Source organism: Nerophis lumbriciformis, linkage group LG07, assembly GCF_033978685.3.
Source record: "Nerophis lumbriciformis linkage group LG07, RoL_Nlum_v2.1, whole genome shotgun sequence".
NCBI lineage: Eukaryota > Metazoa > Chordata > Actinopteri > Syngnathiformes > Syngnathidae > Nerophis > Nerophis lumbriciformis.
Genome location: NC_084554.2, coordinates 41,857,879 through 41,875,000, shown reverse-complemented (window position 1 = coordinate 41,875,000; position 17,122 = coordinate 41,857,879). Strand labels below are relative to the sequence as shown.

Sequence of the window (17,122 nt, the reverse complement as noted above, 5' to 3'; positions counted from 1 at the left end):
GGATATCACCACGTGGGCTCAGGAACACTTCAGAAACCCACTGTCAGTAACTACAGTTGGTCGCTACATCTGTAAGTGCAAGTTAAAACTCTCCTATGCAAGGCGAAAACCGTTTATCAACAACACCCAGAAACGCCGTCGGCTTCGCTGGGCCTGAGATCATGTAAGATGGACTGATACAAAGGGGAAAAGTGTTCTGTGGTCTGACGAGTCCACATCTCAAATTGTTTTTGGTAACTGTGGACGTCGTGTCCTCCGGACCAAAGAGGAAAAGAACCATCCGGATTGTTTTAGGCGCAAAGTTGAAAAGCCAGCATCTGTGATGGTATGGGGGTGTATTAGTGCCCAAGACATGGGTAACTTACACATCTGTGAAGGCGCCATTAATGCTGAAAGGTACATACAAGTTTTGGAGCAACATATGTTGCCATCCAAGCAACATTACCATGGACGCCCCTGCTTATTTCAGCAAGACAATGCCAAGCCACGTGTTACATCAATATTCTTCGGACCATAGGGTGCACCGGATTAAAAGGCACATTAAAGCGATTATATGATTTTTTTTTCTACATGTAAAACACTTCCTTGTGGTCTACATAACATGTCATGGTTTGGTCAAAATAGATTATGTTTTACAGATCATCTTCAAGCCGCTTTCTGACTATCTTTTTTGGATGCGCCGTTTTGTGGACGGTTTTATTTATGTGCCTCCACTTTGACAGCGTCCTCTCCCCGTCATCTTTTTTGTACCAGTAGTTTTTAGCGCTTCCATGGCAAGTATACTGACAGAAGTTAGAACTACCCCACTTTGCATTAGGAATGGCAACATCGGGGCATGAAAGCCCCACAACAAGAGGATAGAGAAAAAGAAGGAGCTTATTGACTACGGCGCAAACTACAATGGCGGGCGTGCGCATGTTTTATGGACTGATTCAGATCCCAAACACACAACAACAGGAACCAATAGGTAATAAAAGTTGGTTTTGCATAATATTGCGAAACAAAACGCCAGATAATGTTTCCTAATAGGTGCCATTTTGGGGACCTTATACACACACCATAATATTACCTGAAGCACAGTACGTCTGACTAGGGTAAGCTTCGTAGCTTACCAAAGTCGTACTAAAAAAGATTGACAGATTTTTGAGCGCCGCGTGTAATTTTGTACATTCTCAATGAAACATCAAAGTTTGGGGCTTGCTTGCTAGCGTCATTAATTGAACAGCGGGCGTAAACCTGCAGTCCACACGTATCTCTTATGTGTGAATGCCATCTGCTGGTCAAAACTTAACGTTACACCATGTACCAAATAAAATTGCTTCGAGGTCGCTAAGCACAACAAGAATCCATATGAACATTAGGCGCAATGTCGATGTTTGAGAAAATGAAAGGATTTTAAGTGTGCCTTATAGTCCGAAAAATATGGTAATTGTCGGACATTTTATTAAAACCATGTTGGTAAAAACAAGTGTAGAAGGTAAAAACTAGATTTTTTTTTCTTACAGAATTAAAAAAAAATAATAATAATAGGGCCCTACATAAGAATACTATCAAGCCAATGGTAAATGGAGGATGCAAAATAAAAAATTTTCCCCAGAGTATTTTGGTTGAAATTGAAAAACAGCACAAATGAAACTTAAATGTGCAACACCCATCACTGCAGAAGATTAAAGTCACATATCAAATATGGTATTGTGGAAGTCGCCTCCCAGCAGCTCCACTGCAGACACGGCACAAGAGCCCAGTGTGCAGGTTCAACAAGGTTTTAATCAAAATGTTTTCTTTCCAACAACAGTATTTTTCTCCTAGAACGTGACTTTTCAGCCACGTCCGTAACCTCCTCTCTCCTCTGCTCCCGGCCGCTTACTGTTAAAGACAACAGATGATTAGATTAACACGTACCACCCGTGGAATCTAATCACCTGCCAGCTGTGTCTCGCCGTCCCGCACATGCCCTGCCCCTAGTCGATGGTGCTCCGCTCTCAACACTATTGACAGAGGCGGTGACCTTTGCTCCTGCAGCGCGCTGATCACACTCTCCCTCCACAGGTATATTATATAAAAATATAGTATATCATTATATGTTATATACTGTATATATTATATGTACATATTACATACAGTATATGTTATATTTTATATTACTACTATGGTATATTTTTAGTCTACTTTATACCTTCATTATCCTTTCCATCTTTTCCCTTTCCATCCTTTGTAACTGAGCTACTGTGTGGTACAATTTCCCTTGTGGATCAATAAAGTTTGTCTAAGTCTTGTACACAAAAAGATGATTAAGAAGAGAGAAGTCAATGGTACAAAACCTAATAAAATGAAGGGTCATATCAAGCTAATAAGAAAGATATGTTTCAAAACCTACAAAAATAGCATTTTTGCAACAATTTGTTTGATTGAAATTGTACAACAGCGCAAGAAAATTAGAATTGAAGATGCACCAGTCACAGATCAAAGTCCATAGTTCACAAAAGGCTGATCCAGAAGAGTTATTTAAAGTGGAAAATAAAACATTTTTAAAAATAATTTTGTTTGAAATTGTAGAACAACAAAGAAAGAACCTAGACCCACACCACCTGTCACAGAAAATCAAAGATAGCAGTCCTTAGTACACACAAAAATCAAATGTTTCATTGATTGTTTTACATACCATTTTCAAGTAGCTTTCTGGGCGTCTCTTCAGGATGTGCCGTTTTGTGGGTGGTCTTATTTACGTGGCTCACCTTCGGCAGCGTCTTTTCCCCGTCATCTTTGTTGTAGCGGTGTAGCGTGCAAGGACGGGAGTGGAAGAAGTGTCAATAGATGGCGCTAACTTAACTACTTAAATCAACAACTGAGCAGCGTCTCCTCATCCGTGGCTCACTGGTGCAACAGCAACGCCGGAAACGTGTCCCGTGAAAAACTGTCCGACCGGAACTCTCTAATAACTAAAGTTCCTTGGGTGAATAATGTAAACTCACTACACCGGTATGTTTTAGTGCTTTCATGGTGAGTCTACTGACAGATGGAAGTAAGAACTTTACACTACTTTATATTGGAAATGGCAACAGCGGAGGATGAATGTCCCATAACAAGAAGATAGCTTATCGACTACGATGTCAGCACAGACTACAATGGCGGACTCGCTCAAATTTTCAGGACTTATGCAGATCCCAAATACACATCAGCAGGTACCAGAAGGCAAGAAAAGTTGGTTTTGCATAATATTGCGAAACGAAACGCCAGATAATGTCTGCTAATAGGTGCCATTTTGTGGTCTTTATACACACACACCATAATAATAAATAGTATGTTTAATGCGCCAACAATCCATTAAGCGATGCGGCTTCAAAGCTTACCGAAGTCGTACTAAAATCATTTTGACAGATTTTTGAGCGCCGTGTGTAATGTTCTATATTCTCAATGGAACAAAGTTTATTTTTTAATTTTTAATTTTTATTAAATTGACATAAAAAACACAAGATACACTTACAATTAGTGCACCAACCCAAAAAACTTCCCTCTCCCATTTACACTCATTCACACAAAAGGGTTGTTTCTTTCTGTTATTAAATTTTTGGTTCCTACAATATAGAACAATACAGTCTGCAAGGGATACAGTCCTTGAAGCACACATGATTGTGTGTGCTGCTGGTCCACTAACATTGTCATTGATTACAATTTTTTTATGTAATTGTTTTTGTATTGTTTTACTTTCTTTTTTATTCAAGAAAATGTTTATTTATTTATCTTATTTTATTTATTTATTTTTTAAAAAGGACATTATCTTCACCAGAACAGGTTGTCAATGAAATTAGATTGTTTAAAGCAAACCTGGGCAAATTAAGGCCCGGGGGCCACATGCGGCCCGTTAAGCTTTTCAATCTGGCCCACCGGACATTCCCCCAAAAAATGTTTAACATCTTTAAGAAAGAAAGTGTAGCTGCCATTATGATGTGCAGTGATGTTTTCTAATGACCGTAAGTCTTCAACTATACTTAGTCTTTTAATGGTTAGAATCTGTGCTTTTGCATGATATATTAGTTACTATGGTCATCTAATTAGTTACAATGGTCATCGAATTAGTTACTATGGTAATGTAAGTCACAGCAGCTCAGACGAGGCACCAAGCAGTGTGGGTGGGGAGCGTTTCCACAGAGTGTTTCCAAAGCCTGAAATGTGGGTGTCAGGGACAGACATGGAAGGAGATGTTTACAACAAATATATCAGATAGTAGGTGTTGTTTGTTGTTTTTTACCCTTGGCATTCATATTTTGCTGTGTTTGTTGCATTTTTATTGATTTTAAAATATGTGGATGGAGAGGGGGTATAACATTCATATGTTGTCAATATTCAGTGTTTTATCCTTTATAGTTAAAATTGTAAATTCCACATTCTTTATTTTCATGTACATTCTGGGTGTCTCATTCAGTAAAAAAAATGTGAAACTCCATTCCATTTTTATGGCGGTCTGTCATTATGTTTAATCAGACATTATTGAGAGGTTTTGTATTAGTGTTCCTGGAAATAATCCCGGCCCCCAGACACTTTTTTCTCTAAATTTGGCCGCCCGAGTCAAAATAATTGCCCAGGCCTGGTTTAAAGGGTTCTTAAAACCAGGTCCAGTCCAGATTATGTCCAGCAACACACACCTTCATTTATGTACACTGACAATTAGGGAACACAACCGATTGCATATAATCCATAAACAAATTTACATTTTCAAAATAAGCATTGATGTACAGTTCAGATTATGTCCAGGTCGGACTCAGCAACACACACCTTCATTTATGTACACTCAAATTAGGGAACACAACAATAGATTGCATATAATCTATAAACAAAATGACATTTTCAAAATAAGCCTTTGAGGACTTCCCATCTTTTTTTAATGTTTTTAAGATCCTCTTCATCCATCCATCTCACTATCCCTTTATTTAAACTGTCCACCATAGGTGCCCGAGCTTTCAGCCGCTCTGCCCAACATCTTTGGAACTCTTTGCCACTAGACCTTCGTAACTTAGACTTAATATCCCTCTTCAAATCAAGACTCAATTCACACCTATCCATTGTAATCATCTTTTTTTTCCTCTCTTTGTTGTAGTTATTGTTGTTTTTATCCAATTTGATTTTATTGTTTTGATTTTGAACGGTGTCCTTAAATGCCCAGAAAGGCGCCTTATAAATAAAATGTATTATTAGCATTATTATCATCATCGTTTTCAACCATATAACTCTAAAGTTAAAAAATACTGAATAAATATTTTTAAGAAAGTAATACTAAGTGAATATCTGTTTTTGGCCTTAAAAATAAACCTTTTACCGAGTACTAAAATGGAACATTTAAAGTTTTGGTGTTGTTTACTGCCATCATATTGCAGTTTACACGTATTTCTTGTGTGTGACTGCCATCTACTGGTCACACTTGTCATTACACCATGTAGCATATAACATGGCTTCAAGGTCGGTAAGCACAACCAGAATTATGCCGTACATTAGGCGCACCGGGATTTATGAGAATATGGAAGGATTTTAAAGGGGAACATTATCACAATTTCAGAAGGGTTAAAACCATTAAAAATCAGTTCCCAGTGGCTTATTTTATTTTTCGAAGTTTTTTTTTAAATTTTACCCATCACGCAATATCCCTAAAAAAAGCTTCAAAGTGCCTGATTTTAACCATCGTTATATACACCCGTCCATTTTCCTGTGACGTCACACAGTGATGCCAATACAAAGAAACATGGCGCATAGAACAGCAAGGAATAGCGACATTAGCTCGGATTCAGACTCGGATTCCAGCGGTTTAAGCGATTCAACAGATTACGCATGTATTGAAACGGATGGTTGTAGTGTGGAGGCAGGTAGCGAAAACGAAATTGAAGAAGAAACTGAAGCTATTGAGCCATATCGGTTTGAACCGTATGCAAGCGAAACCGACGAAAACGACACGACAGCCAGCGACACGGGAGAAAGCGAGGACGAATTCGGCGATCGCCTTCTAACCAATGATTGGTATGTGTTTGTTTGGCATTAAAAGGAAACTAACAACTATGAACTAGGTTTACAGCATATGAAATACATTTGGCAACAACATGCACTTTGAGAGTGCAGACAGCCCATTTCAGGCGCGCTAAGAACATATATTTTTTCCACGATTTCAGCACTCAGGTTAACCATACCTAAATAGACACAAAATACTGCATTACACAAGACTACCCGAATGTACTCGAATGATTGAAAAAAATATTTGTTTTTAAGCTAAATTATTGGTAAACACAGTTTATGTATAATAATTGACGTAAAACCGCGAGTAATGAATAAAGTTTTCATCAATTAATATATTCTGTAGACATACCCTCATCCGCTCTCTTTTCCTGAAATCTGATCTGTCCAGTTTTGGAGTTGATGTCAGCATCTGCTTTGAGTGTCGCAGGATATCCACACATTCTTGCCATCTCTGTCGTAGCATAGCTTTCGTCGGTAAAGTGTGCAGAGCAAACGACTGACCATTTCGTCGGCTTTCCCCACAGCCTCGTATTTTGAACAAAGTTCGTCCAATTTCTTGCCACTTTCGCATCTTTGGGCCACTGGTGCAACTTGAATCCGTCCCTGTTGGTGTTGTTACACCCTCCGACAACACACCGACGAGGCATGATGTCTCCAAGGTACGGAAAACAGTCGAAAAAACAGAAAATAAGAGCTGATTTGATTCGGTGTTTGTAATGTGTTTGAGAAAATGGCGGATTGCTTCCCGATGTGACGTCACGTTGTGACGTCATCGCTCCGAGAGCGAATAATAGAAAAGCGTTTAATTCGCCAAAATTCACCCATTTAGAGTTCGGAAATTGGTTTAAAAAAATATATGGTCTTTTTTCTGCAACATCAAGGTATATATTGACGCTTACATAGGTCTGGTGATAATGTCCCCCTTTAATATCCCTCTTCAAATCAAGACTCAAAACACACCTATCCATTGTAATCATCTTTTTTTCCTCTATCTTTGTTGTTGTTATTGTTGTTTTTATCCAATTTGATTTTATTGTTTTGATTTTGTACGGTGTCCTTGAGTGCCCAGAAAGGCGCCTTATAAATAAAATGTATTATTATTATTATTATTATCATCGTTTTCAACTATATAACTCTTTAAAGTTAAAAAATACTGAATAAATGTTTTAAAGAAAGTAATACTAAGTGAATATCTGTTTTTGGCGTTAAAAATAAACCTTTTACTGAGTACTATAATGGAACATTTAAAGTTTTGGTGTTTACTACCATCATATTGCAGTTTACACGTATTTCTTGTGTGTGACTGCCATCTACTGGTCACACTTATTACACCATGTAGCAAATAAAATGGCTTCAAGGTCGGTAAGCACAACCATAATTATTCCGTACATTAGGCGCACCGGGTTATAAGGCGCACTGTCGATTTTTGAGAATATGAAAGGTTTTTAAGTGCGACTTATAGTCCGAAAAATACGGTACACGACAACAAAAAATGTTTCAAGATTATTTTCGGGAAAATTGTACAAGATTTGTGGGATTAAAAGAAAAAAACGACGACTCGTTACTTAACACCCTCGTTAGCGCTGCTCACTTGCTACCCGGTGGGAACGCTGCATTTCTAGCTACTGTACAGAATGTAGGCCACGCCTCACCACTCAGAGTCCAGTCACAGTGACGGAAACATTAATGCGAGCCAAATGAAAAGGGGGGGGGGGGGGGGGGGGGGAGATCAAAGACTGTGTCAGACACTCCCAGGAAACGTTAGCCGTGTCAGCGCTCGTTAAAAATGACACCCTCAGAGTTGAAGAAGAGTGAGAGGGTGCATGGCCCGGAGCTGAACTTTTACCTTCTGCCATCCGACAAGCTCAAGATGTCTTATGTACACACTCTTTGTGGTGGAGTGCTGGGAGTTGTTCCAACATGTGTTTGTTTTTTTTAATCGCCATTTGCTTGCTTCAGCATCATCTCTGAAGCTTGGTCTCAGGTGGAGTCTCTCGCCCACAGATGTCTTTAATGCACAACTTTTCGGATCAGTTCAAGATTCCCCCCTTAAAAATGATTTATTTATTGTTTTTGCTCTCAAAAAAATCCCTTGACCTAAATAGCCTCCGCTGGCGCTATTAGTAGTTATTTTTAGGAAGATGAGGGCTCGGATGATTTTTTATTATTTTTTTGGTGATGACCCCATTTTTTTATTTTTTTAAGGCAAAGGAAACAGGCGACTTCTATTGTTCATTGTTCAAAAAAAAGAGCGGCCAAAGAGATGAATAATAGACAAAAAGGCTTTTTTTAGGCCATATCAACCCTTGTGACATGTTTATATTTTTAGACAGTTACTAAGGGTTGGAATATTTGTGCACAGCACGATTCAATCACAGTTCATGGGCTTCAAATCAATTGTAAATGTATTACCGTAAATTCCGCTACTTTTTTCTTACGCTTTGAAACCTGCGGCTTATATAATGGTGCGGCTAATGTATGGATTTTTGTCTGTTGACAGTCATAATAAAAATGTGTTTGCAGTTCCCAGCTGTTTCGAACTACATGTCCACAGAGGGATCGCAGACACATACACTAAACAGTCCCGTAAAAACAATTTGCAGTCATGTTATGATAAAACATACAAAACCCAAAACCAGTGAAGTTGGCAAGTTGTGCAATTCGTAAATAAAAACAGAATACATTGATTTGCAAATCCTTTTCAACTTATATTTAATTGAATAGACTGCAAAGACAAGATATTTAATGTTCGAACTGAGAATTTTTGTTGTTGTTGCAAATAATCATTAACTTAGAATTTAATGGCAGCAACATATTGCAAAAAAGTTGGCACAGGGGCATTTTTACCACTGTGTTACATGGCCTTTCCTTTTAACAACACTCGGTAAACGTTTGGGAACTGAGGAGACCAATCTTTTAAGCTTTTCAGGTGGAATTCTTTCCCATTCTTGCTTGATGTACAGCTTAAGTTGTTCAACAGTCCGGGGGTCTCCGTTGTGTTATTTTAGGCTTCATAATGTGCCACACATTTTCAATGGGAGACAGGTCTGGACTACAGGCAGGCCAGTCTAGTACCAGCACTCTTTTACTATGAAGCCACGCTGTTGTAACATGTGGCTTGGCATTGTCTTGCTGAAATAAGCAGGGGCGTCTATGAATCCGTTGCTTGGATGGCAACATATGTTGCTCCAAAACTTGTATGTACCTTTCAGCATTAATGGCGCATTCACAGATGTGTAAGTTACCCATGTCTTGGGCACTAATACACCCCCATACCATCACACATGCTGGCTTTTCAACTTTGCGCCTATAACAAGCCGGATAGTTATTTTCCTCTTTGGTCCGGAGGACACGACGTCCACAGTTTCCAAAAACAATTTCAAATGTGGACTCGTCAGACCACAGAACACCTTTTACACTTTGCATCAGTCCAGTTTAGATGAGCCCAGCAAAGCCGGCGGCATTTCTGGGTGTTGTTGATAAATGGCTTTGGCTTTGCATAGTAGAATTTTAACTTGCACTTACATATTTAGCGACAAACTGTAGTTCCTGACAGTGGTTTTCTATAGTGTTCCTGAGCCCATGTGGTGATATCCTTTACACACCGATGTCGTTTTTTGATGCAGTACTGCCTGACAGATCGAAGACCTGTAATATCGCTTACGTGCAGTGATTTCTCCAGATTCTCTGAACCTTTTGATGATATTACAGACCGTAGATGGTGAAATCCCTAAATTCCTTGCAATAGCTTGTTGAGAAATGTTGTTCTTAAACTGGTCGACGATTTGCTCACGCATTTGTTCACAAAGTGGTGACCCCCGTCCCATTTCTTGTTTGTGAATGACTGAGCATTTCATGGAAGCTGCTTTTATACCCAATCATGGCACCCACCTGTTCCCAATTAGCCTGTTCACCCGTGGGATGTTCCAAATAAGTGTTTGATGAGCTTTCTCAGTCTTTTTTGCCACTTGTGTCAGTTTTTTTTAAACATGTTGCAGGCATCAATTCCAAATGAGCTAATATTTGCAGTTTTCCAGTTCGAACATTAAGTTCTTTGTCTTTGCAGTATATTCAATTGAATATAGGTTGAAAAGGATTAGCAAATCATTGTATTCTGTTTTTATTTACCATTTACACAACGTGCCAACTTCACTGGATTTGGGTGTTGTCGAAAAATAATCATAATATGGCCATTTTAATTCCCATTACTATTTTGTAATATGGATTTATTCCAAATTAATGTTTGTTTTAATTATTATTCTAAATTCTATCTTTTATTTCCCACTATAGAATAGAATAATAGATTCAAAGGAAACATTTAATCAAATATAAAAAAAAAAAAATACTTTCATTTTTATATCAACAAACAATTTACATTTTAATCTGGATTTGGTCTGTGTGAATACTTCTGACATACACACAGGTGATTGAAAAGTCAAAACATGCAAAGGCCATTTTTATATTTAGAAAAAAACAGTAATTATATGTATTTAAAGACAACTTAGTGTTAGGTCACAAAGCTTATCATTATTAGTTATTAATTTTGGCTTTGTAACATCATAACACGTTTACAAGTTGCACTGTTTCTTTGCCTGATTTTATTTCGAAAAAATGCTGCGGGCCAACAAAACTTGAGTTGTGGGCATACTTGCCAACCCTCCCGGATTTTCCGGGAGACTCCCGAAATTCAGCGCCTCTCCCGAAAACCTCCCGGGACAAATTTTCTCCCGAAAATCTCCCGTAATTCAGGCGGAGCTGGAGGCCACGCCCCCTCCAGCTCCATGCGGACCTGAGTCCGCTTTCCCACAATATAAAGAACGTCTACAGTAAAGCAGTCCGTCTGCCGTAAACAGCAATGTTGTGACACTCTTAAACAGGACAATACTGCCATCTAGTGCATTTGATGAAAGCACTTTTGTGCGTGCCACACAGCAATGCATCATCAGAGAGGGTGTTCAGCATGGTTAGAAAGATAGTGACAGAGAATAGAACAAGGATGGACAATTCAACCCTTAACTCAACAATGAGTAGATGAGTGTTATGTGTGTGTATATGTGTAAATAAATGAACACTGAAATTCAAGTATTTCTTTTATATATATATATATATATATATATATATATATAGCTAGAATTCACTGAAAGTCAATTATTTCTTTTATATATATATATATATATATATATATATATATATATATATGAAATACTTGACTTGGTGAATTCTAGCTGTAAATATACTCCTCCCCTCTTAACCACGCCCCCAACCACGCTCCCAACCACGCCCCCCGCACCCACCCCCCGAAATTGGAGGTCTCAAGGTTGGCAAGTATGGTTGTGGGCCACAAATGGCCCCCATGCCACCCTTTTCAAATCAGAATAAGATTACAGTAGCAAATGCACGGCTTCTCCCACAAGTTGATTCATGCGGCAGTAATAAATTGTGCGCTTGTTAGCTGCGAGGCTTCACTCCAGTAAATTAAATTATGGACGAAAATGACGAGCACTCCAGACAATTAACTCCGGGGGTGGGGATGGGGAGTAAAAAATGATTAGCGTGCATTGCTTACCAATCAATTATCAACCAATCAGCTTTAGTTGTGCTTGATTATGCCGCTTTTTTGCAATCAAAAAGGAAAGTATCTTCTTATCCCAGCCGAGATGGCTGCTCAGAACATTGCCGCTCGCCTGAATTTTTTTTTTTTTGTTCAGTTGGCCAACTTACAACAAATTTATAATCAAATTCCGCGTCCGAGAGCTGAAAATGAAGGCGCTTCTGGTGCGTGTTTGGTAATTGTGTTTCGATCTGCTCTCGATGTCTGTTATTAGTCTTGTTTAGCAGCTAATGGAAATCTCCGGGAGCTCGCCTGTAGCTAAAGACGCCCTCACAACCACTCGTGTTGGACAGTCCTGCACGTCGGTGCTTAGAATGTGGGCGGAAAATCCGAGGGGGAGAATGTCGGATGCGTGCAACTTGACACAGGCGGCGAGATGGATTCTTATTTTTTTTTTTCCCTTTCCTTTTTCATCTCCCAGACAAAAAGGCCACAAGGTGTTCTTCCTCTTGCGGAAACGACGAGTGAAGAAGACGGGAGACAAAATGTGCTCACTGAAGTTCAACGTGAACTTTGTCCATCAGAGCAGAATTCAATTTGTCCTCCAGACAGAATCTTCCTCTCTCTTTCTCAACAGTTCTATTATGAATCGTATTCGTTACAGTAGGCAAGGCTGTATTTTCGCCTCATTCCCGTGAGAATCCTGCGAATGTGACTGAAGCATCAAGAAACGGGACTGTCCAGGACTAGTTGCAGTGTGCTCAAACAACCACCAAGTAGCATCTGTGAGCAGATAATGTATCATCTCTTTCTATTTCGGACTTATCAGGTCGGTAGTGCATTTTTCACCTCGCGCTTTCAGTGAGGGATGAAGCAAAAAAACTAACCCGGGACCCACTGTATATTTGTGATCTATAAATGATTACCATGCTTAGCTTCAATGAACATGTGGGGACCTCATGTTTTATTTCTTTAATATAGCAGGAAGTTCAGGATATTTACCTAACCATGCCATTTTTGATTACCTTATTTTCCAGAATATAAGGTGCACTTAAAATCGTACTTTTTTCTCAAAACTCGACAGTGCGCCTTATAACCCGGTGCGCCTAATGTATCCAATCCAATCCACTTTATTTATATAGCACATTTAAACAACAAAAATGTTTCCAAAGTGCTGCACAACAATATTAAAAACAATAATAAAATAGTATCCTTAGCTCCACCAATGACTGAATAAAAACAAAAAATAAATAAATAAAAAACCAATATAAAAATCAATATGATTAAAATGATTTTAAAAGGGAAAAACCCATTAAAACAGTAAATAGAACAACTCACGTAGTGTTAAAAGCCAAAGAATAAAAGTGGGTCTTAAAGGCCTACTGAAATGCGATTTTCTTATTTAAACGGGGATAGCAGGTCCATTCTATGTGTCATACTTGATCATTTCGCGATATTGCCATATTTTTGCTGAAAGGATTTAGTAGAGAACATCGACGATAAGGTTCGCAACTTTCGGTCGCTGATAAAAAAGCCTTGCCTGTACCGGAAGTAGCAGACGAGTAGCGTGACGTCACAGGTTGTGGAGCTCCTCACATCCGCACATTGTTTACAATCATGGCCACCAGCAGCGAGAGCGATTCGGACCGAGAAAACGACGATTTCCCCATTAATTTGAGCGAGGATGAAAGATTCGTGGATGAGGAAAGTGAGAATGAAGGACTAGAGGGCAGTGGGAGCGATTCAGATAGGGAAGATGCTATGAGAGGCGGGTGGGACCTGATATTCAGCTGGGAATGACTAAAACAGTAAATAAACACAAGACATATATATACTCTATTAGCCACAACACAACCAGGCTTATATTTAAAATGCCACAAATTAATCCCGCATAACAAACACCTCCCCCCTCCCGTCCGTATAACCCGCCAATACAACTCAAACACCTGCACAACCCACTCAATCCCACAGCCCAAAGTACCGTTCACCTCCCCAAAGTTCATACAGCACATATATTTCCCCAAAGTCCCCAAAGTTACGTACGTGACATGCACATAGCGGCACGCACGTACGGGCAAGCGATCAAACGTTTGGAAGCCGCAGCTGCATGCGTACTCACGGTACCGCGTCTGCGCATCCAACTCAAAGTCCTCCTGGTAAGAGTCTCTGTTGTCCCAGTTCTCCACAGGCCAATGGTAAAGCTTGACTGTCATTTTTCGGGAATGTAAACAATGAAACTCCGGCTGTGTTATCCGGCACAACAGTCAAGGGGTGCATTCTACGGCGGGGGTGCGTTATCCGGCACAACACCTGCCGCAATACACCGCTTCGCACCTACAGCTGTCTTCTTTGCTGTCTCCATTGTTCATTGAACAAATTGCAAAAGATTCACCAACACAGATGTCCAGATGTCCAGAATACTGTGGAATGTGGCGATGAAAACAGACGACTTAATAGCTGGCCACCATGCTGTCCCAAAATGTCCTCTACAATCCGTGACGTCACGCGCAGGCGTCATCATACCGAGACGTTTTCAGCAGGATATTTCGCGCGAAATTTAAAATTGCACTTTAGTAAGCTAACCCGGCCGTATTGGCATGTGTTGCAATGTTAAGATTTCATCATTGATATATAAACTATCAGACTGCGAGGTCGGTAGTAGTGGGTTTCAGTAGACCTTTAAGACGAGACTTACTGTTATTATTATTATTATTAATGTACGGAATAATTCTGGTTCTGCTTACCGACCCCGAGGCAAATGTATTTGGTACATGATGTAGTGATAAGTGTGACCAGTAGATGGCAGTCAAACATGAGATATGAGTCTACTGCAATGTGATGGCAATATGACTCAAGTAAACATTGACATTTTATATGTTCCATTGAAAATGTAGAACATTACACACGGCAATCTAAAATCTCTCAACATGTTTTAGTACGACTTTGGTAAGTTATGAAGTCGCACCGCTTGGATTGTCAGCGCATTAAACATACGAATATTATTATGGTGTGTTTATAAGGTAAGATATTATCTGGCATTTTGTTTCGCAATATTATGCAAAATAAACTTTTCTTACCTTCTGGTACCTGCTGATCTGTATTTGGGATCTGCATAAATCCAGAAAAATTGCACACGTCCGCCTTTGTAGTCCATGACGACGCCGTAGTTGATAAGCTTCTTCTTTTTCACTATCTTCTTGTTATGGGACATTCATCCTCCGCTGTTGCCATTTCTAATATAAAGTAGTGTAAATGTTTTCAGGTTTTATATACATGATGTAAGTATATATGTAATGTAGTAACAGGCACATTTATAATAACTTTTAATATTTACGTATTTTACTAATTTTAAGCATACGCAGCGCATTAATTTAAAAAAACGCATCACGAAGTACGCATTTTGTTTCAACGACATCACTAATTACTACTCTCTGCAGACTTCATGAGAGCCAACAAACATGATAAAACATCACTTACTGTACAATGTCTGCTGTCATTAGGATGCTGACTGCTAGGATGTTCATATTTTCCCATTTAGATAACGAATGACTCAAAGAAAAGGGGGGTTGAACCAAGCGCCTTTTTGTGTCTTTCTCGCCATTCCTGGGTCTAAACTGGGTGTCTAAGTTGATCAACTTGTCAGAATACATCCTTGTCCTACTATCCAGGTGAGAGGCATGATTTATGATCTAGAATAAAGTTTGACGAGCAAGGAAACAAGAAAGCAGCTGATCAGTCGATTATGACAACATTGACACACAAGCTTGTGATCCATGCACTGCTATAAATAGTTTTTTTCTGCATTAGAATCAGAATCAGAATCAGCTTTATTGTCATTACGCAAGGTAACGAGATTGAGGCCATTCCATACAGTACGATGTGTGCATGCTAGAAAAACAATGTGCAAATATATAAAAATATAAAAAATGTAGAAGTGCAATGAATATGGTGTGAAATGAATATATACATGAAAAAAACAAAAACAAAAACAGGGTGGTTGGTGGAATGGGTTATTGCACCGAAGAGAAGGCAGTTATGAGGGACAATGGGGCAGTCCGTTCAGGATGGTTATGGCCCTGGGGAAGAAGCTGTTCTTTAGCTTGTTTGTTTTGGTTTTAATGCACCTGTAGCGCTTCCCAGAGGGCAGCAGGTGGAACAGGTCAGAGCCAGGGTGGGTGCTGTCCTTGATGATGGCACTGGCTCTGTTGAGGCAGCGGGAGGTGTAGATGTCCGTCAGAGAGGGGAGAGGGCGGCCGATGATCTTCTGAGCCGTCTTGACCACTCTTTGCAGCCTCTCCCTGTCTCTTAGCACTTATAATAACAATATCACTAATACTTGGTAATGTTCAAGTCACAACATGTAAATGGAGTATTGTTGGCGCTTTTTGGATGTTTTTTTATTGGGTTTTATGGGTGGTATAGAGGACCTCCCATTGGCTCCGCTACAAGAGACATGTTATATGTTTATTGATGAGTTAGATTGCATTAAAACAATACATTCGTTGTCATGCCTTTCATAATGATTGTTAAGGATAGGGAAAATACCCCCAAAAAAGTGCAGTTCCCCTTTAAGACGGGATCATTCATTAAAAAATGATGCTGTCAAATTAATTGTTTTAGTCAGATTATCACACTTTTGAATTGTGATTATTACCATTACTTGCTTGCATAATTTAAAATAAAATGTAAATAAAAAAATATACGATTGATCCAAAGTTAATTTGATAATTCTTTGTGATTAATTGCATGCATAAACTCATTACATGACAGCCCTAAATTACAAATATATTATCATACTACATCACAACGTATATCAAGTCTTATCCTAAATGGTATCGCATTGTAAATGCAATGAATCATTAAAAAGTGTCAACAGTGAATATGACAATATCGGAAATTAAGTGAATTGTATCAAATCAGGGTAAGTAGAGAAAATTGTATTATTTTGTTGTCGATCTTAAAGAATTGTATCACATCGTAAACGGAGTGAATAGCACCGTATCGCCCCTTAATCTGGATGTATCGCATCCTATTGCATTGTAAAAGACGAATGACTACGTGAAGTAAATATCACGGTATCGTACCTTAAGAGGTAATATTGTATCGTGAATTGCGTTATTCATAACATATTTTAACCCCGTGGGGCACACGTAAATAAATAGCAGTAAAGTAGCACAGATTAAAACATTCTCAGGGAGTATATTTTCATATACTTCATAACATTTATATTTATTTTAACTTCAGTCCAAAACAAATTAAAAAAAAATAGCTTACATGTTATGTTTTATTTTTCCATTTGAACAGTTTTTGATTTGATTTAGAAAAAAATCCATAACATTAGTTATTATCCATACAGTAACTGTTAAAATGCCAGAATATTTATAGGATTAGTAATTAAAGTGTCAGGAGCTGGAACGCAGCTTCGCGACGTGACCCAAAGAGGCAACAAATGACAGGCAGATGGTGAGTAAAACATGATATTCTTTAATATAACAAAATAAAAACGCACTCACGAGAGTGGGAAAAAATAGGAATGAAAAAGAATGATTATATATACACACGCGCACACAC

The 17,122-nt window shown here is 38.9% G+C and overlaps 1 long non-coding RNA gene across 3 annotated transcripts in view; it reads right to left on the bottom strand.

Annotated features, from left to right (window-relative positions):
- Positions 1-17,122, bottom strand: part of LOC133609493 (uncharacterized) — a 301,958-nt gene that overhangs the window by 252,534 nt on the left and 32,302 nt on the right. The window contains exons 3-4 of one of the 3 annotated variants that reach the window (XR_009815722.1): positions 2,663-2,761; positions 2,451-2,588 (exon numbers count right to left, since the gene is read on the bottom strand). The exons of the other annotated variants lie outside the window; for them this stretch is intronic. This is a non-coding gene — a long non-coding RNA (uncharacterized lncRNA). Of the gene's footprint in view, positions 1-2,450; positions 2,589-2,662; positions 2,762-17,122 lie in introns of those variants that run through there. 3 annotated transcript variants of the gene reach the window in all.